The sequence below is a fragment of the Macrobrachium rosenbergii genome, chromosome 15, assembly GCF_040412425.1.
Source record: "Macrobrachium rosenbergii isolate ZJJX-2024 chromosome 15, ASM4041242v1, whole genome shotgun sequence".
Lineage (NCBI taxonomy): Eukaryota > Metazoa > Arthropoda > Malacostraca > Decapoda > Palaemonidae > Macrobrachium > Macrobrachium rosenbergii.
Genome location: NC_089755.1, coordinates 50,255,681 through 50,279,638, shown reverse-complemented (window position 1 = coordinate 50,279,638; position 23,958 = coordinate 50,255,681). Strand labels below are relative to the sequence as shown.

Genomic DNA, 23,958 nt, shown 5'->3' with positions numbered 1-23,958 from the left:
AATTTAACTAGAAACAAAAATTTTCTCCTTTCATCTATGAAAAAGAAAAAGGCTTCCTCGCTTTTATGTCAACTTACAGTGCATGCTGTTTGCAAATCCTTTACTTTTTCTCATGATATGTTATCATTCTCTCACTGACCACATACTATTGAATATTAAAGAGCCTTCTTTTATCTACAGCAACCTTCTATCTTGTACAAAAGTTCCCCATTCACTATAGTAACTTTCCATTTTATGTTATCACCTTCCCGTTCTTTATGCATCCACCACAGTGTATTTGCATCCCATTTTCTTTAAAGGATCCCCGATCTCTACATCAGCTTCCCATACTCTCTACTTTGCTTCTGGTTTCCCATTCTCTCTACTAGCTCAGACCAGGTCCTTCTGACAGCAGCCCCATTCTTCTATGTCAGCTGCAAGAGTGCGTTCAGGCACAAAATCATCCTGATTTACTACAAAATCTACAAGTTTCACTCTTTGTTCAAGCTTGCCATCCTCTAAAAAACCTGCCCACTCTGTATACAAGCATCCAACCCTCCATTCTTTTTGTCACTTTCTCTCAGTCGACAAATTCGTCCATCTTCCCATTTCTCTATCAACGTCCATCAACGTAACATCTGTATAAAAGTTGTAATACCTCAATAAAATATTTTTATTCCCACAGCAAGCTTTCCCTTTCCTACATTTCCTGCCAGCCTCAATAATGACTCTGTTCTGTACACGTATTTTCTTTGCTCCTTTTGTTCCCGCTACCTGCGCAGACTCTGGCATTCTCTTTCCAGAGATGAACCGCTAACAGGTTTCAATTTTTATTCCCTTATTCCATCTCGGTCGCGCTTTGATGATATTCTATTTCTGCTGTTTCCACGTCGTGGTTTCACATAATTTTGTATTTCATACAACGCATGCATTGTGATACCCACAGATTTCAGAAAAAAAAATGTCCACCTTCTTACTGTTAAAATCATAAAGGTTACCTCGAAAAATCTAACTCAGTGTTATTAAAGTGAAAGTCCATTTTTTCTCTATTCTTGTTCCATTCTTCAAGTACACGCTTACCGGAGCGATCCACGAACTCACATACCTGCACGTCTGAGCATTTGCCTAAGTGAACGCAAGGGGGTATTCACATATGGCCTTATTCGTAACGTACATTCAAGAGCGTTTGCTGAGTTTATACATATATACGTACATACATACCCAACACACACACACACACACACATATATATATATATATATATATATATATATATATATATATATATATATATATATATATATGAGTATAAACTTGATGTCGAAATGTATACGTTATTTAATATAAATATAAATGTTATGTAAATTCATACGTATATCTATCAGTCTGTGTGTGTATATAAATACATTATGTATATATACACATATATTTACATATGCATGTATATCTTATGCCATGTTTTTGGCATTCATGAGCCAGGAAAGAACTCAAGAATAGAAGCAGCGAACTCCTGAATATGAATTTTCAGAATCGCCAATAAATATGCATGAGTGCATTTCTCTGACAGTGATGAAGAGGAAAACTTAAAACTTCGGTACAGAAACTAAAAGTCACTTGAATGCGGATCTTATTCATTCCAATTGCTTCTTAATGTGAGCGAAAATCCTTGAAATAAATCGCCACTTTTGCCTTTTGTATCTCTCAAATATATCAAGAACGATAATGTAAGGAAGACTTTAGTATTTGTTTTTCTTTTATTTTCTTTCAAATGGTCAAAACGAGCTTCTTTCGTCTCTGTGAATTAATTTGAAAACTAGTCCCCACATATCAACTCGTGGCAGTCAATGTTTTTTTTTTTTTACTTAATGTATTCGGAACTGCATTAATTTGGGAGTCGCTCCACAACAACAAGCGAAATTCCAGAATGCATTCAAGCATTCAAGGCCATTTCTGTTACATCATTCTTTCTGTTTCAAAACTCAATTGGAATAAAAAAAAATGGTGTTATAATACAGATCTTGAAATCTAATATATTGCTTAAGGAATTAAAAAAGAGCAAAACTTATTTACACACGCATATATATGTGCTATATATAGTATATATATATATATATATATATATATATATATATATATATATATATATATATATATATATATATGTATTTGTGTGTGTGTAACATTTCATATCTAAATACGCATGAAAATCTAATAATACTCTCCCAAGAGTAATAAACCGTATTACGCCTTAAAATACCGAAGCTTTTATCTTCGTATACCCTCCCATTGTCCGGAAGAACACAGAGGTGGCCCCGGCTGCAACACCACCTCCCTATGTGAAGGTATTTTGCAGGCGAGACTCTGGAATACTGTGAATTCACTGCCTGGCCACAGGTTTCACAGGGAGGAGAAATTAAAGGTGAACACCCGAATCATGTAGGGTAGTCTCTCTCTCTCTCTCTCTCTCTCTCTCTCTCTCTCTCTCTCTCTCTCTCTCTCTCTCTCTCTAATATATAAAGAATATACATGTATATTTGATGACTCAATTTTTCTTGCATATTTTCCTTTCTATCTCTCTACCTGTTTGTTCGGTTATTTTTCTTCCTATTTCTACCTGTCTATTCATCTGTTACCCTGGTTTGTTCTGGATTATTCATCCAATTTTCCACAGGGCTGTATTTATATATTTATAGTATGTAATGGATTGACGATTATGTACACAACGTTAATTATTTAGACACTTCCATGAAAATGTAACTGTACAGTAATTACATATGTATGCACGGTATGCAAATATGCACAGAAAATAAAATCTGGCAAAAATACCTGTTGAAGACTCCAGTAAACGAATGAATAAATAATTTTTCCCCAGGTAATACGAGGTAAATAAATGTATTATGAATGCATACGTAATGGACATCACTTAATCATTACCTACGAAAAAAATTACAAGTGAAATAAAGAACTTGTCGAAAAAACGTTCTAGGTTAAATTCCCATTTTAACAAAATGAAAAAAAAATCTCCCCAAAAATGTGAAAAGAGTAGCTTATTGGCAAGAAATGACTAAGCTCCATATATTTATCTCTTTTAGATAGAGTGGTCCGTTTGGTAGGTTTCTGTTTCCTAATAGCAGCAGTTATGACTTGGACCATCGACGGATGGTCTCTCGTTTGTCACTTTTTCATAAAGCTGCATTTCAACAAAGATCTTTTACATTCACAATTTTATAAATTATTCTTGAATACATTTGTCTAAGATCTCGTCTTAAACATTAAAGGATGAACGATCAATGAAGGGATTTAGACCACAGTGACTGTATTGCTTTATATCTAGATCATTATATCCCTTACACAATATGAATTGGTTTATGAAAACACTGCTTTTAGAAGCGATGAAGAATGAACGTACATCAGAAAGCTTTAAACTCACTAATTGACGAAAAATATCAGCAGAGAGTGAGGAAATGGCCTACGTCACATAAATATGCAGACTAACGGAGAAGAGAGGGATAGAAAGAAAGAGAGAATTGCGGGAAAGAGATGATTTTTTTTTCTCGTCCGTTTGTTAAAATATTCCATCGCCCACAAGCCCCGCTATCGGCCAAATTCTGAGGACTCTGTCTCTCTCAGTCCATGTATGGAACGTATTCATTTCACGCCCGTAAAGTTACTCTTTGTACATTTTTGGGGTGATTTTTTCATTTTGTTTGAATGGGAATCTAAATATTTATAGATATGCATATTATATACATATATATATATATATATATATATATATATATATATATATATATATATATATATATATATGTATGTATGTATAAATGGGAATCTAAACATTTGTAGATATGCATACTGCCCTAAAATGGAAGACTGCAGTGTCTGCAAAAAATAAAAAAAATTGGGAAAAATAGTAGACACTGCAGTTTTCCCTTGCCTAACTACTGATTTTGCAGATACTGCAAATGGGACCCCTAAATAAAGCACTGAAGAATCATCCTGAAACTGCAGTAACTTGTGTATTAGTGTTTCACGAGGACAATAAGTGGCATATCTCAATTTCTGAAAATTTTGCAGATACTGCAGTTTTCCATTTTAGGAAACACACATATATATATATATATATATATATATATATATATATATATATATATATATATATATATATATATATATATATATATATATATATATATATATGTATGTATGTATGTAAATGAAAAATGATAAATAACGAATAAAAAACATGTAAACAGGTGAACAGCACTGCTAATAAAAACCTAACAAACGAGGCGGATTAAAGTTGTATTACAGTAATTGCCAGAAGATATCATTTTGGTCAATAAATTCACGACAGGTTCGGGGAGTCTCGGGAACCAGGTTCCTTTGATGACCATTTGGTAGAATCCTTTTCATCTGAAGGGACGGATTACCTCTTTGCGAGTTGTTCTCGCTGGTTTTTGCCGCGATTGTAGACTTGATTAAAGCTCTTTCTCTGCTCTGTTCTATCTCTCTCTCTCTCTCTCTCTCAGACTCTCTTTGTCCATATTTGTTATTCCTTTTCTTTCTTCCTTCTTTCTGTGTCCTTCTGTCTCTTACCTCCTCCCCCCCCTCTCTCTCTCTCTGTCATTCTGACTTTGGCTTCTGCTTGACTGTCTCTCACTCTCTCTCAATCTGTCTCGATGTGTCTGTTTGATTGTCCCTTACCCTCTCCCACATTCTGTCTCTGTCTGTTTCTTTGACTGTCTCTTACCTTTTCTTCTACTTTATCTGTCTGTTTATTTGGCTGTCTCTTACCCCCTTTTTTTTATTCTGTCTATCTGTTTGTTTGATTGTCTCTTACCCTTTCTCTCATTCTGTCTCTGTCTGTTAGACTGTCTCTTAGCCTTTCTCTCATTCTGTCTTTGTTCGTTTCACTGTCTCTTACCCTTTCTCTCATTCAGTCTCTGTCTGTTTGACCGTCTCTTACACTTTCTCTCATTCTGTCTCTGTTTCACTGTCTCTTACCCTCTCTCTCATTCTGTCTCCGTCTGTTTGACTGTCTCTTACTCTTTCTCTCATTCTGTCTCCGTCTGTTTGACAGTCTCTTACCCTTTCTCTCATTCTGTCTCTGTCTGTTTGACTGTCTCTTACCCTTTCTCTCATTCTGTCTCCGTCTGTTTGACTGTCTCTTACCCTTTCTCTCACTGGCTGCCTGTTTAAATCTCTCTCTCTTCTCTCTCTCTCTCTCTCTCTCTCTCTCTCTCTCTCTCTCTCTCTCTCTCAAATAAAAGCAGTTCGATGTCAAGCGCACGTATCCTCGATGGTCTGTCAATACCGCTACGTCAGCGACTTTGCAATCTAGGAAAGATATAAATGGAAACATTTCAACTGATTCTTTTTTATATATACATTTTTATTCCCTTTCTGCCAAACCGAATTCAGTCGTGAGTGCAAAAGGCAAAACGCGAAACGAACCATTTAGCCTCGCGCAAATATATATCTACGGGGGATTTATACCAAAACAGTTTTTCACTGATATGTGAAATGCTTTTTACTGCATTGGTCTAAGCTTACGAAATTAAGTTATTTTACTTCTGTGTTAAAGAAGTCTAGAATTATCTTACGCTAGTGAGAAATATGCATTTTCGTACGTCAACAATTAACTAAGCTTAAACTGTCTCATTTAATCATTTATATTGGGCAGAACAAAACTTTCATTAGCAGAAAACTGAATTGCCCACAACGATGCAGGAAGGTCGTTAACGAACCAACTGCTTTATAACAGCACTTCTCCCTTTCACCAATTTCTTTAGAGTTTTTCCTCATCCAGATGAACCTAACTCACCTTCGTCAGCCACTCAGTTACGCTCTCGCAACCGTTCCGCTGAATCTCACTTGTAATCCTTCATACTCCTGGTATCTGCATTCTTCAAGCATTCAAATTAAGATAAAGTTCGTTGCAATAGTAGGTCACCTCTTCCTGCGGGGACTTTGTAGCTCGAAAAGCTGCCATTGTTGTTACTTCCATTGTCTCTGGCAACAATAATGACACACAAGAGGTAAAGCTACCTCTTGCGCGCGCGCACGCACGAGTGTGTGTCTGTGCTTGTGGGGGGGGTGGGGGAGAGTGGGAGAAGGGGGATTTCAGATCTTACATTTCTGCTTGCGTGCTCTGCGAAACAAGTTCCCTGTTCCTTTATTTTCTTTTTTCGTTTTTCGCATATGTAGCAATTTTGCTTTTTTTTTTCTCCCTGATCAAATCATTCTCCGCAATTTTGTTTTTTGTTATTTCTGCAATTGTCTGAGTGATTGTTTTCTAAAAAAGAGAGTTAATCGTTCTAGTATTTTTCGTCCTGTATTATTTATTTATGCAACAATGATTTGTTCAGTGTAATTACAATATCTTCTTCGGATTTTGTTCTCGCAATTAATATTTCCATCGTCTACAATTCATTTATATTTTTCCTAATACAATATTTTTTTTCAGTCCCTGTCCCCGACCTTCTGTTATTTTGGTGTTTTATAACATCATTTCCTTCCTTGTGAGTATTTCCTTAAAAAAATGTCTATTCCTCACTCTTTATCCGTCTGCATTTCTTTTGCTGACTCAGCTATCGTATTCTCCTTGGTTCTTTTACCTCCTTATTTAATTTTGTAAGTAGGCTTCTTGACTCTTCCTTTGCTCTCGTTTAAATAACTTCCACATGTTTCTTTAGTCTTCTTTTCGTTTATTTGCGCAACCATCTTTCGTTCCTGTTCCCGTTTTCTTTATCAGTTACTCCTTTCTCTAACTGTCAATTAAATTTTGCCTGATTATGTCGGAATGGAATTCCTTTTATTAATTGTATTTAAGCCTTTGATAATTGAAGGTATCCTCTTAATTGCCCGACCATTCCCCCGTGCCCCACAACCTCCACGTCGCTTTCCTTGTAACCCTTAATTTACTGAATTTGATATTTGCAACGACTTATTGTTTCTTGCAGCCACTTGTTTCGTAACTTTTCATATAATCCTAATTCCTAGGATCAAACAATCCTAATTCCTAGGAGAAAATAATCCTAGTTCCTGGGATAAAATAATCCTAATTCCTAGGATAATATAATCCCAGTTCCTAGGATAGAATAATCCTAATTCCTGGGGTCAAATAATCCTGATTCCTGGGATCAAATAATCCTGATTCCTAGGATTAAATAATCCTGATTCCTGGGATTAAATAATCCTGATTCCTAGGATAAAATAATCCTAACTCTTAGGATAAAACAATCCCAGTTCCTAGGATAAAACAATCCCAATTCCTAGGATAAAATCATCCCAATTCCTAGGATAAAATAATCCTAATTCCTAGGATCAAACAATCCTAATTCCTAGGATCAAATAATCCTTCTCTCAAAAGTTTAGTATTCTTCTAAAAAGTCTGATGATGATTAACGTAAATGACTCGTGTACCTCAACTAAAATCCGTAAAATTATCACCATGTAATCTCAGTATCGGGCAGTTTCGTGGTTGATATTTGTATAATAATGCTAAAAACATCACATAACATATATATACATATATACATATATACATATATATATATATATATATATATATATATATATATATATATATATATATATATATATATATATATATATATATATGTACGCTATCCTGATTAATGAAGCAATTTTACCTAGCATCCGTTTCGTGAACAAATACACGCACACACGCACACACACACACACACACACACTGGATAAAATCATGGTTGGGAAGGAGCGGCGGCCATGAGACCTTCCCAGGAGAATGCAGCTGATCCAAATCTTCTGAGAGGTCTCTCCGAAACTTTCCCCTCTCATTAGTCATCAGTTTTCTTCTGAATTCTTGTTTCAGGAACCCAATTCCTTTTTATTTATTCCTTTCCTCATCTTTCTTTTCATAAAAAAAATGGGTGTTACGAACTCGCTTTTGTATGTATGTATGTATGTATGTATGTATGTATGTATGTATGTATGCATGTGTGTATGTATTTATATATGTATGTATTTATTACGTATATGTAGAGATAATCTTGTATTTAATGTGCATGTTTACTTTGGGAACATCAATACGTTGGTGCACTTTATTTCTCTGTTGGTGTAATGAAATATCCTGTGGTGTATACATAAGAGAAGTGCAATTCATGAATATGTAAATCATTTATGAATATGAGTATGAATATCTTGCTGTACTTTACTACAGTAATTCATAGGTAAAACACCACGTCATGAACACACTTACGTTTATATACATCGAATATCTACAGCTGGTAACAAAATATCTAAAGTTACATTTTTAACGCTAATTTACGAAAGCAAATAACTGACTGAATGAACTCTTGCATATGCGAACCTTTTGCACGTCTAGATAAATGACATTTCAATATACATCACCTATCTTTAAATGTCTAGCTACATACGTCTGTAGAGACTCTAGCTATGAAACGTTTGTCTTATCCAGGACAATGGCGCACCGTCTCATCTTCTGCACCATTTCTTTTTATTTCACAAGTGAATATTTTTGTGAGAGGAACTTATCTAGCGATGTGCCACTACATACGCATTGGGCAAGCATTACTGTATATCAGACGAGAGAGAGAGAGAGAGAGAGAGAGAGAGAGAGAGAGAGAGAGAGAGAGAGAGAGAGAGAGAGAGAGAGGGTCACTGAACTTGGCTGAGGAAGCAGAAGCATTATCACTGTTGTCTGCGGAGAAATATTTGCCAGACTGGTGTGCAGATTCCAATACTTCTTTCTTTATCTTTTTATTTCATTTATCTAGTTATTTTTGAGCGGGTGTTTGAAGATATAAAACTAGATTACGTTGGTTCCCAATAAAACAAAACAAAAAAAAATCAGCATCCCACAGTTTTGAGAAGTCTGAGGCAAATATTTCTCCGCGAGTGTTGTAGGTTTAGACTCATCTACTGCACAAGAAATATCCTTTGACTGAATTCACTCACATGAAAGAAAGACAATGAATTTTTGGAGATGACAAAGATGTTTGGTAAAAGGGTGGCGTCGAGTTAGCAGGTGGACACTCGATTTCCGTTATTCTTGAAGAAAAGGCACAAGATTTATTAGTTATGGAAACATTACATGTGGATTAAAAGTTCATAGTAATTGATTAAAATGTTTGTACGCAGGCACACTCACACACATGTATATATATGTATATCACACATTACCACAGGTGAAAAGCAAGAGTCGGGGTGTAGGTCCTGACCGGTTTCGACTTTATTTCTAAGCCATTGACGAATGGCTTGGAAATAAAGTCGAAACCGGTCAGACCTACACCCTGTCCCTTTTTTTCACCTGTGGTAATGTGTGATAAATGAATCATGTACAAATGTGATAATAATCATATATATACATATATATATATATGCATATATATATATATATATATATATATATATATATATATATATATATATATATATATATATATATATATTTATATATATACACACACACACACACATATATATATATATGTATATATATATATATATATATATATATATATATATATATATATATATATATATATATATATATATATATATGATATGCACAGTATATGGACAGTTATACTTACCATGGATCAGGACTTTCTGCAGGGTTAAAACTTCCTTTCTCTTAAAAAGTTTATATTGATACATATGCTCCATCCCATTCATAGGCTTGTTCTAATTGTTTCCTAAGCTGGCAACCAGTGATACACCAAAATAAAATATGATATAATACAGTGTAACAGATGTGTAAATTTGAACAAATTAATGGGGCATGATTGCCATATATCTCTGGAGGTTTGCCTAATTGCTTTCCTGTAATTAATCCAACACAATATCTACCTTCGTGATTAAATTTAATGACAGGCCATTTTCGAAAGTGAAACTTTGGTGGAACAGAGAATTCTCAGGCGAGAAACAACTCACATCAGATGTTCAAAACTGTCTGTTCAGTCGTTTTCAATCATTTCAGTACCACTACTTACAAATGTCTTATACGTGTAATATTCCATTTGAGGAAGTTTATTGATTACGAACAAAAGATTTATTAGAAGAAAGAACTGAGAAGAAATCCAATCGGAACGCAGACAAGCGTTTGTTTACGACTAATTAGTCATGGATATTTCCCAAACATTGTATTTGCATTTCCGAGCAATTAAGGACGACTAGTGACCAATTTCCTAGAATGTGATTGCGTTTTGATTGATGTTAGTGGGTAGAGATTTTTTGTGGAAATAATCCCAAGGTTAGATTGATGGTGATTACCAATAATAATGTCAGACATAAGTATGGAATAAACTCTTTTTCCACGCACACATTCCAAGAGTATATAAACATTTGAAAGATAGGGACCAATAAAAAAAAACTGAAGATATTTCAAGAAAAAGTGAGCGTCGACACCTGACACACCGTAAAAAAATAAAATATTTGAATTGCCATAACAGGAAACTTCTTTCCGAGATCCCTCTTTACCCGAGGGCTTCTCCTCCTCCTGAGAGGAACAATGCAAAGGCAAGGGCGTCTGTTAAAACTTGCTGTAGCCTCGAGCCGTATAAACCTGGTGAGTTAATTGAGAATCTTGCTTTTGGTGCGATGGTTAAAAGGTATAATTTACCTGTACAATATCTGAATGCAATTTTTGTATATAAATGAGTACGTATGTATGCTTCTTAATATATGGAAGTATTTCATGATGTACGTATTCACACTTACAAACTATATCTGTCTATCTAAACACAAACACACACACACCTATATATATATGTATATTGTGTGTGTATGTTTATATCATGTGTGGCTGTGGTGTGGCTGTGTCTTTACATACGTATGCATGCATACGCACATACGTGAAACTGGAATTTTCATACCAGGTGGCACCTGAAACAGATAAACCCCAATTTCCCCGGCTTCGATAGCTATCGAAGTGGGCCGAACACACACACACACACACACACACACACACACACACACACGACCTTTTCAGGCAGGAATAATTGGCATTCTCATCGTGATATAGAACTGGCCAGCAGCGAATAAAAGCTCAGAAAATCTACGCCACAGTGCCAACGGAAATATTTCGTTGCAAAAGCGTGACAGTCTACTATTTTGGCTGATGAAAATAAAGGTTTTACGCTAGTATATCAAAGAGAGATTGGGTGAGGCAGTGCTGAAAAGCTACAGTAGAAGCGATTTTGGGGGAACTGGGGTGTGAATAACTAATATTTTCTTGAATTAGGGCACGGATGAATAAGGGTTAGGTCAATGATGTTATGGGTGAGGGCGGTTTTGGTAAATTAGGTTATGTACCATTTGGTATTTTTGGAGAATGGATAAGGGTGGTTACACACCAAAAGAAGCGTTTTAATACTGGAAGGTATGAAATGAAGGCAGTAAGATGAATAAACTAAAAGAGATTAGAGGAATATAACTGATCGGATAGGAAACCGTTCAATCAAAACGAACTTTGAATTAGTAACAAATCTGTGATCGGAGACTTCATGCAAGGAGCTTCAACGGGTCATCTGTAATTCACTGAATTAGATGAAGAATCGAAGAGAACCATTTTAATGTTCAATACAAAGAATATTGGGACGAAAAGTGATTTCTCTCTCTCTCTCTCTCTCTCTCTCTCTCTCTCTCTCTCTCTCTCTCTCTCTCTCTCTCTCTCTCTGTCATTTTGAAAATAATGTGTTGGTTGTGTATTTTCCTTTAATTCATCCCATCTATTTCTAATGTGAACAATGAAATTCAACATTCACTGCTTTAAAAAAATAAAAAAATTCGCCGACTGCACAAAACAATTATTTTCTCCTGCACGGAAACCGGAGTGGCGGAGCCCGGGGATGCTTGGGGAGGGGAGGGGAGGGTGGGGAATGGGGTGGGGAGGAACGGGGGTGGGGTGGGTGGGGGGATGCAGTTTGTTGCTTGAATCTCTTGTTTTGCTTTTCTCCTATTGTTCGATCCGCAGCGAAACGAACTCATATTTGGCCGTGTCAAAGGAAAGGAAAAGATAGCGGGGAGGGAGAGAGGGAGGGAGCTAGGGAGAGAGGGAGGAAGGGAGGTAGGGAGAGAGGTAAGGAGGGAGGGAGGGAGAGGCCGTCACAAATAGACCGCTCCCATGGACGATTCCATGAGCCTATCAGCTGTACTGTCAGCCCGGCCGGGCCTCCTTGAATATGGATTTCTGACACATGCCTCGTGCCAGGTTTCGCGGAATTCACCAAGAATTGCCAGAGAGAGAGAGAGAGAGAGAGAGAGAGAGAGAGAGAGAGAGAGAGAGAGAGAGAGAGAGAGAGGGGGGATACGTGAAAAAATAAAGAAAAATATTTTAAGGGAGTGGCTTTGTTGAATATTGATTTCTGACACATACCGAGCGAGGTTTCTCCGGAATTCGACAAGAACCACGAGAGAGAGAGAGAGAGAGAGAGAGAGAGAGAGAGAGAGAGAGAGAGAAGAGAGCTATAAAGGAATTTTTTAAGGTTGCACCTGTGTTGAATATGCATTTCGGACACATGCCACCACCGAGAGAGAGAGAGAGAGAGAGAGAGAGAGAGAGAGAGAGAGAGAGAGAGAGAGAGACCCAAGTTGACGCAAAAAGCAGAGAATGTGTACCTGGTAGTCAGTCGTGGTTATCATATCAAAAGTACTAGTGAAGTGATATATATAATATATATATATATATATATATATATATATATATATATATATATATATATATATATATATATATATATATATATATATATATATGTGTATAAAGACTTCAGGTTCACAGAGAGAGAGAAAGATGAATATTCTTCTACATTCAACCGTGTAAAGAAAGCCTTTCCATCTCTGGGCCATCCTGATGCAACGCCGTAAAACTCTTCAATACCTAGCGAGCGAGCGAGCGAGAGAAAGCGTGAAAGGAAATGAAAGCCGATTTCCCGAAATGGAGAGAGAGAGAGAGAGAGAGAGAGAGAGAGAGAGAGAGAGAGAGAGAGAGAGAGAGAGAGAGATCTTTCGAATGCTCTTTCCTAGGGAGAGATCAATACATCCACTGAAAAATTTCTTCAGTGTAATTACAGTGCACAAAGAGCGCTCTTATCGCTAAGATACTGTGCCACTGAACACTGTTTTTTTTTTTTTTTTCGAGCATCATCACCGGATTTGCCAAGCTCCTCAATCGTTTCCCTCAGCGGCTATTCAGCATTAAGATCGTTTTATTTAGACGACGTTCGAAAACTATCCTGGGATTTCAAAGGCAGTGAAGCTTAATTAAGCGTGATCAAAGGTTTTCCTTCTTTCGATGCGTGAGTCGTGTGTGACTGTATATAAACGCATTCTTCTGTCTGCTACAGATGATTCATGGTTACGTGAATTCAAAATGTAGTGGAATATACCCAATGACTTGGGGTTTGTTTCTGGAAGTCAACCGATCCAATAGCATCAAATGTCAGTTAATCATAACAATATAAAAATTAATTTCACAGTCACTTTTACATATATATATATATATATATATATATATATATATATATATATATATATATATATATATATATATATACACACACAAATATCCCTGCCTTACCCTGCAGTACCTAGTAGTTAGTCTACTTGTGGTGTGTCAAAGCTAAGGTAGAGAATAGCAAAACAGAAAGTATTGCTTTTTCCTTGATTAGGAACAAGGCTGTTGCATGGAAGGTTTGGTTGTTTGAGACTATGCATCTTATCCCATTCACGGCATACAATTGTTGGTGCTGACTGCTGATACTGCTATTAGTGGAGCTTTCCTAACACGTCTGGTGTTCCACAGGGTATGTGCGTTGACCTATGCTGTTTTTATTATTTACTGGTTTTTTGAATACGACAGAACAATGTGCAAGATTAAACAACTCTTGTGTGGTTCCAAGACAAAACTTTTACTGACTGACCAGTTTCGTAACTTGTTCCCATTCCATGATTTATTGTATACCGTCACCAATAATTCGGAATATTTGACGGTACTCGTTGTTATCTATCGCTTCAACCTTTCTTTCCATAGCCTTTAAAAATGAAAATATCGAACGCTGTTAACTGACAACGTAGGGAACAACAATTCAGAGAGTGTCCCTAGAACAACATAAAAAAAAAAGTATTGTGGCAACACTTCAGTGTGTCCCTCGCGCAGCAAAACAAACAAGTATGGCGTTTTGTCTTCCTGACAGCGAGCAAGGTCGTAACGCCGACATGACAACGCGGGGAAAAATGAGATAAAGACACGTAGCTGCCACATTAAGTGATGGTATGGCGTACATTAGGGCACAGTGCCGCGATGAATTAAAGATTAGGCTGCGCCTCTCTCTCTCTCTCTCTCTCTCTCTCTCTCTCTCTCTCTCTCTCTCTCTCTCTCTCTCTTTCTCTCGGAATTAATTCAGTCCCCAGGGATGAAGGTATAAAATGAGGGACCCCCCAAAAAAAACAGAAAATAAAAACGAACTTGGGCCATCTTCTTCAATGAACATGTCGGCGTCATCAAATATACAAGAGAGAGAGAGAGAGAGAGAGAGAGAGAGAGAGAGAGAGCGAGAGAGAGAGAGAGAGAGAGAGGACATTGACATATATACGTATATATACGTATTTGTATAAAAATGATATATTTATAATATATATATATATATATATATATATATATATATATATATAAAAAGAGAGAGAGAGAGAGAGAGAGAGAGAGAAGGAGCTTCAATCTTAGAATATAATCAATAAGTCTAAAATCACTGTCCAACATCTGCTTATCTAATAAGACATGTGTCTTCGAAATACCATTACGTTGCAAATGCATACGATATGGTCTCTATTATTATTATTATTATTATTATTATTATTATTATTATTATTATTATTATGATTATTATTATTATTATTATTATATTCAAAATATGCACACATCTTCATAGAGCAAGGGTAATCAACCATCAGTTTGCTGAGAAAGTTAACGTGAGACCCTTGGTCCTCCAGCGTCTCTTTCCACCCTATCAATGGAGTATCCCTTTAGACACAGTCTAGAGTGCCTGCATGTTCGCCCTTCCACGGCTTCCTTCATTTGCAAAAAAGATAACAGATTCAACGTTTTGATCTACAGCCTTTTAGTGACATACGTCCAATTAGCGAACCTTCAGAGTGTACTGTTTTCAGTAAACTGCTTGGAGAATGCAGTCATGCACTGCATTCTCAGGATGCATTCCAAGGGTTGAGATGTGATTGTGCATTCTCCCCTCGTCTACCCTTCCTTCTTTTGCGAACGTGATGCAAATGGCTTTATATTTTCAGAATTTTTTCCTTTGGGGAAATATTTGCATTCTCTGCGCGAGAGGTTTTCCAGTGTTACTAAAATTCCATTTCTAGTGGCTCTCTAATAATAATAATAATAATAATAATAATAATAATAATAATAATAATAATAATAATAATAATAATAATATCTTGGAAGAAGACCCTCTTTCAGACACTTCATTGAAAAGAATGACAGTTCGTATACTCAACGGGGTACAAACTGCCGTATAATAATAATAATAATACTTGTACTTCTCTTTGATTACTGGGTGACTTAATAATAATAATAACAATAAAAATAATAATAATTAAACGGCATCTGTATCAGTCCAGTGTTCTGTACAACAACAATTGTTTGTGTTTAAAACTACATTTAAACTTGCCGTCCTCCAGCCCGTGGCCTCCCTCTCTCTGAGCATGGATAATGAAATAATTTTGGTCTGGGCTTAGCGAAGGTACTTGGCGGAACTTGTCTTCTAGACCCTCTCTTACACTACCATCACTTTTTGACGGTATGGGTGCACTAATATGAAATATCAATAATGAATGATTAATTTTGACAATATCTACCTGCGGGAGTTTTTACTTTGTTGTGCTTATGAAAAACAGGCTTTGCAAAAAAAAAAAAATATTTGAAAGAAATACTTGCTGTTAGAAAGAGGAAATAAAATCTGTTGCCTTTTTCGGTGCTTGTATAAGATTATTAGCTGAGAGATTGAGTAAGATTATTCGTTTTTAGTTTTCTGTAAAAGAAAACTATTGTGGCGGCTTAGTCTGTCCGTCCGCACTTTTTTCTGTCCGCCCTCAGATCTTAAAAACTACCGAAGCTAGAGGGCTGCAGATTGGTATGTTGATCATCCACCCGCCAATCATCAGACATACCAAATTGCAGCCCTCTAGCCTCAGTAGTTTTGATTTTATTTAAAGTTAAAGTTAGCCATAACCGTGCACCAGGCAACGATATAGAGCAGGCAACCACCGGGCCGTGGTTAAAGATTCATGGGCCGCGGTTCATACAGCATTATACCGAGACCACCGAAAGACAGATCTATTTTCGGTGGCCTTGATTATACGCTGTAGAAAAACTCGATTGCGCCGAAGAAACCTTGGCGCATTTTTTACTTGTTTCTGGGTGTTATCACATGATGAATGCAGTTATGATAACTGACAAAACTTTGGTGAAATTGGGAAGATTTCAGATTGTATTCTAATGCTAATTATGTGTTACTTACAACCTAATATGAGGTAGACATTTTAGATGTTGTTCTGATTAGAGTCAGATCATTCTGAAGGTATTCTGGAAGAATTCAGAGATTATCTTAATAGTATTCTGTCAGGAATAAAAAGCCCTTACGATGGTGCTTGGCTAAAAGATATGTGTTACTTCTCGTGGTATTATCACATAACTCCTGACGATTATAACGAACATAAAGGTCATGGAAGTACTTCCTAATTATTGTTCTAACATGTTTACATTAAGAGACAACACAAGTTTACAAGCAAATAAGACAAATACTTCCTTGTTGACAAGAACAAATATCAGACAATAACACAACATCGACATCAATTTCGGCTCATTTAAAAATATAGAAAAAAAAAAGCAGCCAATAGAGCGCAGTAATCTGGACTGTATAGATTAGACAAACACTCAGACGAACAACATGTAAGAAAATTTGAAAAGTCATTACGGTTGAAGGACCTCACAAAACACGCAATATAGTGATAAGATACGTTTATATATACTGAACACAAATACATGTATGTATGTATATATATTTATATATGTATATATGTATGTATGTGTATATATAAATATATATATATATATATATATATATATATATATATATATATATATATATATATATATATATATATATGGGAGAGAGAGAGAGAGAGAGAGATAAAGGAAAGAAGAAGCTAATACGATTTCGCAAACAGACGAAAAGCTGGAGCAGTAAAAAGCGAATCCATACTTTCTATTTACAATGAGATATTTGTTCAAGAAATGAAATGTGGAGCACACAACAGAATTCACGATAACACAGCAGAAGAGGAGTGTAAAGAAAAGACTGAGCGTGAGGGATGGAGAGGAGTGGAAAGGAGATGACCTGAAATCAGACAAAAAAAAAAAAAAAAAAAAAAAAAAACAGCGGAACGAAGAGGAAATGAAACGAACGAAAATGTGACCAATGGAAAAGCACACTAAAAACCAGAACGTAATAATAATAATCGGCATCATCAGCAGCACGCATTCGAACACACAGACAAAACGTACAGTGAAAGGAAAAGAATTAAGACTAAAGAAAAAAACAATAACAAAACAAGGACAGAATGACGTCACGGAAAACAAGAGAACTCAAAGAAGGGGGGAGAACACCGACCGAGGCACAGTCTGCAGAGTCGAAGGCATCGCGAAACCACGGCTGGCCCGCTCTCCCTCTCTTTGCTCCTCCTCCTGTGGGGCGAGGTTCCTTCCTCGTGGATTTCCTCCGAAGGGGGCCCCTCGGCTTGGAACCTACTCCGTGCTTCTCGAGAGGGGCCTGCAACAACCCCCGAGGAAGTGGCAGGTTGCTGGCTGGGCTCGGGAGACACGCGAGCGCTGAGAGACTGTATGTGCCCACAGAGGTCAGGGCGGACATGTTGGGAAATGGTCGTGAATCATCAGGGTTTAAAGTCTTAAGCTTCTAATTCTGGTTTTGATTTCTTCTCATTTAAATGTACCATTGGGAACTCTAAGGAAACAGTTAATGCATTTAGACATTTCATTCACAAGTTAATGATCAAACAGGTATTGCGATTTGGGTGTTATTTCTCCACTTAGACATAATTATTCCCACCTACATCTATGGGTTATTAAGGGGATGTATTAACCTCCGTTTAGATAGTGCTCTAATTGCTACCTAAAATTCTAAAAAAAAAAAAAAAATTTATATATCTGGACTAATATCTCTCTAAATTTTCATTTGCAATTGTGAAGGGGCTCTGTGCAGTGCGCAGGGTGTTCTCAGTGGCCACGTCTAATTAAAGTACGTCTCTCCTGAGTCATCTGTATTCACATGAAAGTAATCAATCGTTAGGAAGTATACGGAGAACAGACACATATACAATCAGTCCACGATCACGAACAGACGAGAACTTGGTGAAGTGAATGACGCCGACGGCGAGAGGTCAAGAGTTTCCCAGAGGAAGAAGTAAGGAAAAATATTTCCTTAGGCTTCACAGCAGCTAATTAGAGTGAGAGCGAGAGAGCGAGAGAGAGAGAGATCATTTCATGCGACGGTCAAGCAGATAGAAAGAATAAACAAAGTTCACGATATTTATTTTTCGAGATATTTATTTTCAACCTTGTGGTAGATTTTTCGTAATTTCACTGGTAAATATGTCTGCTTTAAAGAGCGAACCCAGCTACAAGATTTCTTGAGTAAAATATCAGTTAAAATCTAATTACTCCTTGAATACTGAAGTTTGGTGGAAGCCTCAAAGACAAAGTCTTAAATCCACGTCTGAAGAAAAGGCAATTTTTGGTAGACAAACAGTGAATGGGGAGGGCACAATGATGTCCATTTCATATATTAAAGGGAGGAAAAATATATTAGAGTTCAATAACAAATTCTTTAAATTACCTTGAGAGATTTCCAGTCATGCAGAGCATATAGTGGACTAGTCAACAGATAAATGTCAGTCACATACTATAGATACGTAGTTAGGTATATTTAGAAGAAGACAAAGCGCGTGGGAATCTCTTCTCACATAACACTCAAAGCAGATACGATCTCCGTCTCTCATAGCTGCAGCCAAATTAGATGACAGGGTTATTTAAAAGAATCTGTTCTTCCGAGGGATAATTCTTTGACTCAAAAAAAGACACGTAAAGCTCTCTGGAGACAGAATGAATAATTTGTGCAGAATAGACATCAAAAAACTTTTTTTATTTTTTTTTATTCAGCTGAAGACGCATCACAACATTGATAACTGTGCTCTTGCTAAGACTGATCATGGTGCCTTGTGAACAAATAGCCAGATGCGGTGATATTAGTCTATACTTTTGTTGTTCGCATACATGTCTATGGACTTATATACATTTTATATATACACTCACACATATGTATATGTATATACGTATATGTATACATATATATATATATATAAATATATATATATATATATATATATATATATATATATATATATATATATTATTCATTCTTACACACGCATGACCTGTGACGCTTATATGCATAAATATCAAGCTGTTAAGTGAAACATATCATTGTATTAATAAATATCATTGTATAAATAAATAAATAAAAAAAAAAAAAAAATATATATATATATATATATATATATATATATATATATATATATATATATATATATATATATATATATATATATATATATATATATATATATATATATATATAAATGCACCATTCTTAAACATGCGTGTATACGAGCGTTATGTAATTAAACGGTTGAAAAGATGTGTCAAAGCATTGATTGTAAAACATGCGGGGTGTGTTTGTTTAATGTTTTACAATCAATGCTTTGACACATCTTTTCAATCGTTTAATTACATACCGCTCGTACAAACGTACGTTTAAGAATGATGCATCTATTTTATCTGTTTTAGCGTCCTTTTTGCAAGTAAAATATGTATTTATGTATACACATATTTAAATACTCGTTGTATTGCTGTCATATATATATATATATATATATATATATATATATATATATATATATATATATATATATATATATATATATAGATATGAGGAAGGAAATTTCTATATAAATAAAAAAAGAGACAACGAAAGAGCGTTGTATTATGGGTACAATCTCCAACCCTTTACGAACAAGAGCTTTTTTCTTGCTTATTTGACAAGAGAACGATTTATACAAGGAGTTTGTAAATGACAGGTAATTAAGTGATACAGAATCTTCTGGGTTCCAGCCAAGCCCACAGGGTAAGGAAGGAGCAGTTCATCTTTGAATTAGGATCCAAAAAGATATGGTTGGTCTTATCTGGTTTCCTTGACCCTTGTGACAGGTTAACGTTATTATTCTGCCCCAGGCCGCTTCGAGTGTCTGGTCTTAAAACCACACTGTGGTTTGTGATACTTGTATAATTACAACGGCAGAATCTGGGCGAATATATCTTTTCGATCACTGGTGTTCAATTGTTCTCTGTGAAAGGGTTTTACCAGTCTAGCCCACATGCAACTTATCGCATTCTTGACAAAGTCAATATCTTTGGGTGTTTCCTTTTCCGTAAAAGGAAACTCTTCAGCATTCAATTTGCAGGTCTCTTTTGTAAAAGGATAAATTCTCAGGTTATGAATATTGATCAAACGCATGATAGGTTACCAAAAGTCTAGGATGAGAACGGGAGTGATCGTGAAAGCCACAATTACAGTAAGGTTGGTTGTAAGAGGGGACTGTTAAGCCAACCCTCCTTTATGGAGGTGAAGTGTAGTTCTTGAATGTAAATGGTGACGCTGTTCAGACGAAGTGCATACGTGGTATACGTAGCACAAAAAGAGGAATGTGGAGATATGTAAAGAGGTCAGTATAGGTGAAATGTAAAAAGGTCAGCATAGGTGAAAGGTTACGCCAGAGTGTTTTGAAATGGTCCAGTTATGTTAGGAAGCAGCAGGTGAGACAGACCTAGAAAGTGCTGGATAGATTATCTGATACAGGTATTGGAAAAGGAGGGCCTTTACATCCAGAAGTCTAGAGAGTGCAAGTAAGATGCAGGTGAATAGCGCAGTGTGAGTAGGGAGGGTTTGAAGTGCTGCTTAAGAGATTTTTGAGAAGGCGTATGAATTACTAATAACCTGGACCTTTTTTGGACATTGGGTCTTTAACGATTTAGCAGTAAAAACATCAGTGACGTAGGGACCATTGTTTTGCTATCTCCCTAGAGCACACCCTTGTTAAGGGACACGGCCGCAAGTCTGTACACAAACACACATACGCACACACACACGCACATATTCCTTGGGATTTCCAAAGCCCAAGATAATAGAAGTAAGGGCATTCTAAAATTCACTCCATATACTGTATATAATTTATACAGTATATTCACTCCATATACTGTATGTATGTATGTGTATACATACATACATACATACATACATACATACATATATATATATATATATGTATATATAATAAAAAATGGCTAAATGTTTTTTATATAAAAAGTCACGCGTGTATAAGTGACCAATTTATATATACACACACACACACACAAACACACACACACACACACACATATATATATATATATATATATATATATATATATATATATATATATATATATATATATATGTGTGTGTGTGTGTGTGTGTGTGTGTGTGTTTGTTTGTTTGTTTATGTATTTTACCCACTATAATAACTATAATAATGATAATAAACAGGAAACCTTTCTTCATACCAAGAGTTTTTCCTCTCATTTCCGTCGATGAGTCCTGGCCGGCCTTTATGTATTGTATGAAAAAAGAAAGTTCCTATAACTTTTTCGGTCTACGATGTAGTTTTTCAATGTTCTGTTTTTTCTCATTCTCTGTAGCAGCACAAACTCTGCTTCCTCTTACTCAAGGTGTAGTGTAACCAACTAGCGATAGACTGAGTTTATAGTAGCTTAAGTTTATTTCAGTATTTTAAGCAAGTTGTAAACTGAATTCTATCTTGTAAATACGTAAATTCTTTGGCGTAAGTCAAGTCTACATTTACGATGACTGTCGTTTTACTTGTTTTTCTACATATTTTCTTTCATAACAACAAAAGCATTTCGATGGGGGAAAGAACCTGAGTTTGAACGAATGACATCTGTCATTTCTGAAGCGTTTTTTTTTTAAGAACCTGTATTATTTTCTTAGACATGGAAATCCATTGGTTTTAAACAACGATTTCAAATATGGCGTAACAGTCTTGGTGGAACGAACTGTTATACAGATATAAAGGAGTTGCTGATATATGGGAATGGTAAATAATAATGCAAACGTCAGCAACTAATAACGTCGTCTCATATATTTCTGGAAACTCATTCGAAGTTCAACAATGGAAGTTTTGCTTCCCTCGGGAACTTTAATATTAGAAGCCATTCCAGGTGGGTGGTAGGGAAAACAAGTAAAAAATGCCCTGAAGTTTCTTGGGCGCAGTCGTGTTTTCTGTACATCGGATAACCAAGGCCACTGAAAATAAATCTATCTTTCGGTGGTGTCGGTATAATGCTGTATGAGCCGCGGCTGACGAAACTTTAACCATGGCCCGGTGGTGGCCTATCCTATATCATTGCCAGAAGCACGATTATGGCTAAATTTAACCTTAAATAAAAGAAAAACTACTGAGGCTAGAGGGCTGCAATTTGGTATGTTTGATGATTGGAGGGTGGATGATCAACATAGCAATTTGCAGCCCTCTAGCCTCTGTAGTTTTTAAGATATGAAGGCGGACGAAGAGGCATAGCCGGCACAATAGTTTTCTTTTCAGAAAACTAAAATGAGCACAGCAGATGGGAAATACACTTGTCGTCATTGTAACTATCGTAATCAACAGTGATGGTGAATAATCATTATCGTCATTATCATCATTATCATCATCGCCATTTATATGGGAAGTTTTCAGAATTCATTTTTATTAATCACTGACTGAAATATAAAAATCTAAGCCAAACTCCAAGCACTGGGATCTATGAGGTCACTCAGCGCTGAACGGGAAATTGAGAGTAAAAAGGTTTTAAAGTGTAACAGGAGGAAAATCTCGCAGTTACACTACGAAACTTGTTAGCAGAGGGTGGAAAGTAAGATGGAAGCAAGAGAATATGAACGGAGGCACAGTAAATGGAATGAACGGGGTTGCAGCTAGGGGCCGAAGGCACGCTGCAACGAACCTTGAGTAATGCCTAGAGTGCACCGCATGAGGTGCACTGACGGTGCTACCCATTCTTTGTCATCGTCACTATAGTTCTTGCTGCGTCATTGCATCGCATAAATTGAGTAGCCATGCTTCGATCTTCTGCTAGAGTTGGTCCCTCGACAGCCTACTTTCCCCAATCGATTTCTTCTTCGTCATCCTTAATGAGGTTCCAGTTTTCCGCGAAAGTTGAACAAAAGTTGTTTATAACTTATAACCAGCTTAAGGACTCTTGGGGGGAAAGGATTTCAAGCTCGGGTCCTTCCCCTGGGCAATTTGGTTTCACATTGTTTCGTTGCTTAATTAAATAGCTTCGATCTTCTCCCTTGCAGTTTTGTTTCTGCTTTTCATTTTCATTTTAGTCTTTGGAGAAACCCTTGCTCTGTTAGTTTAATAATAATAATAATAATAATAATAATAATAATAATAATAATAATAATAAGAATAATAATAATAATAATAGTTATTATTATTATTATTATTATTATTATTATTTTTATTATTATTATTATTATTATTATTATTATTATTATTATTCAGTCGTCTGCGTATTGGGTAAAAGTGACGTTGAAGCTCAGGCACAAGCACGCGATCTAATCATGCAAGCGCGTGCGTGCATATTTTTAAAAGCCAGGTATCGCGACAACAATGACCTCTCATATGCTGAATGTTGGAATGAGCTATTCTTATTAATTTTTTACTGATAGTTTTAAATCCTACACATTATTCATCTTAAAT

General features: G+C 36.1%; 1 protein-coding gene across 4 annotated transcripts in view; it reads right to left on the bottom strand.

Moving 5' to 3' along the window:
• The window catches only part of LOC136846677 (arrestin homolog), a 330,726-nt gene that overhangs the window by 7,027 nt on the left and 299,741 nt on the right, over positions 1–23,958 (bottom strand). The window contains exon 9 of one of the 4 annotated variants that reach the window (XR_010855482.1): positions 8,944–9,036. The exons of the other annotated variants lie outside the window; for them this stretch is intronic. The gene's annotated coding sequence lies outside the window, so the exon portion shown is untranslated. The remainder of the gene's footprint in view (positions 1–8,943; positions 9,037–23,958) is intronic. 4 annotated transcript variants of the gene reach the window in all.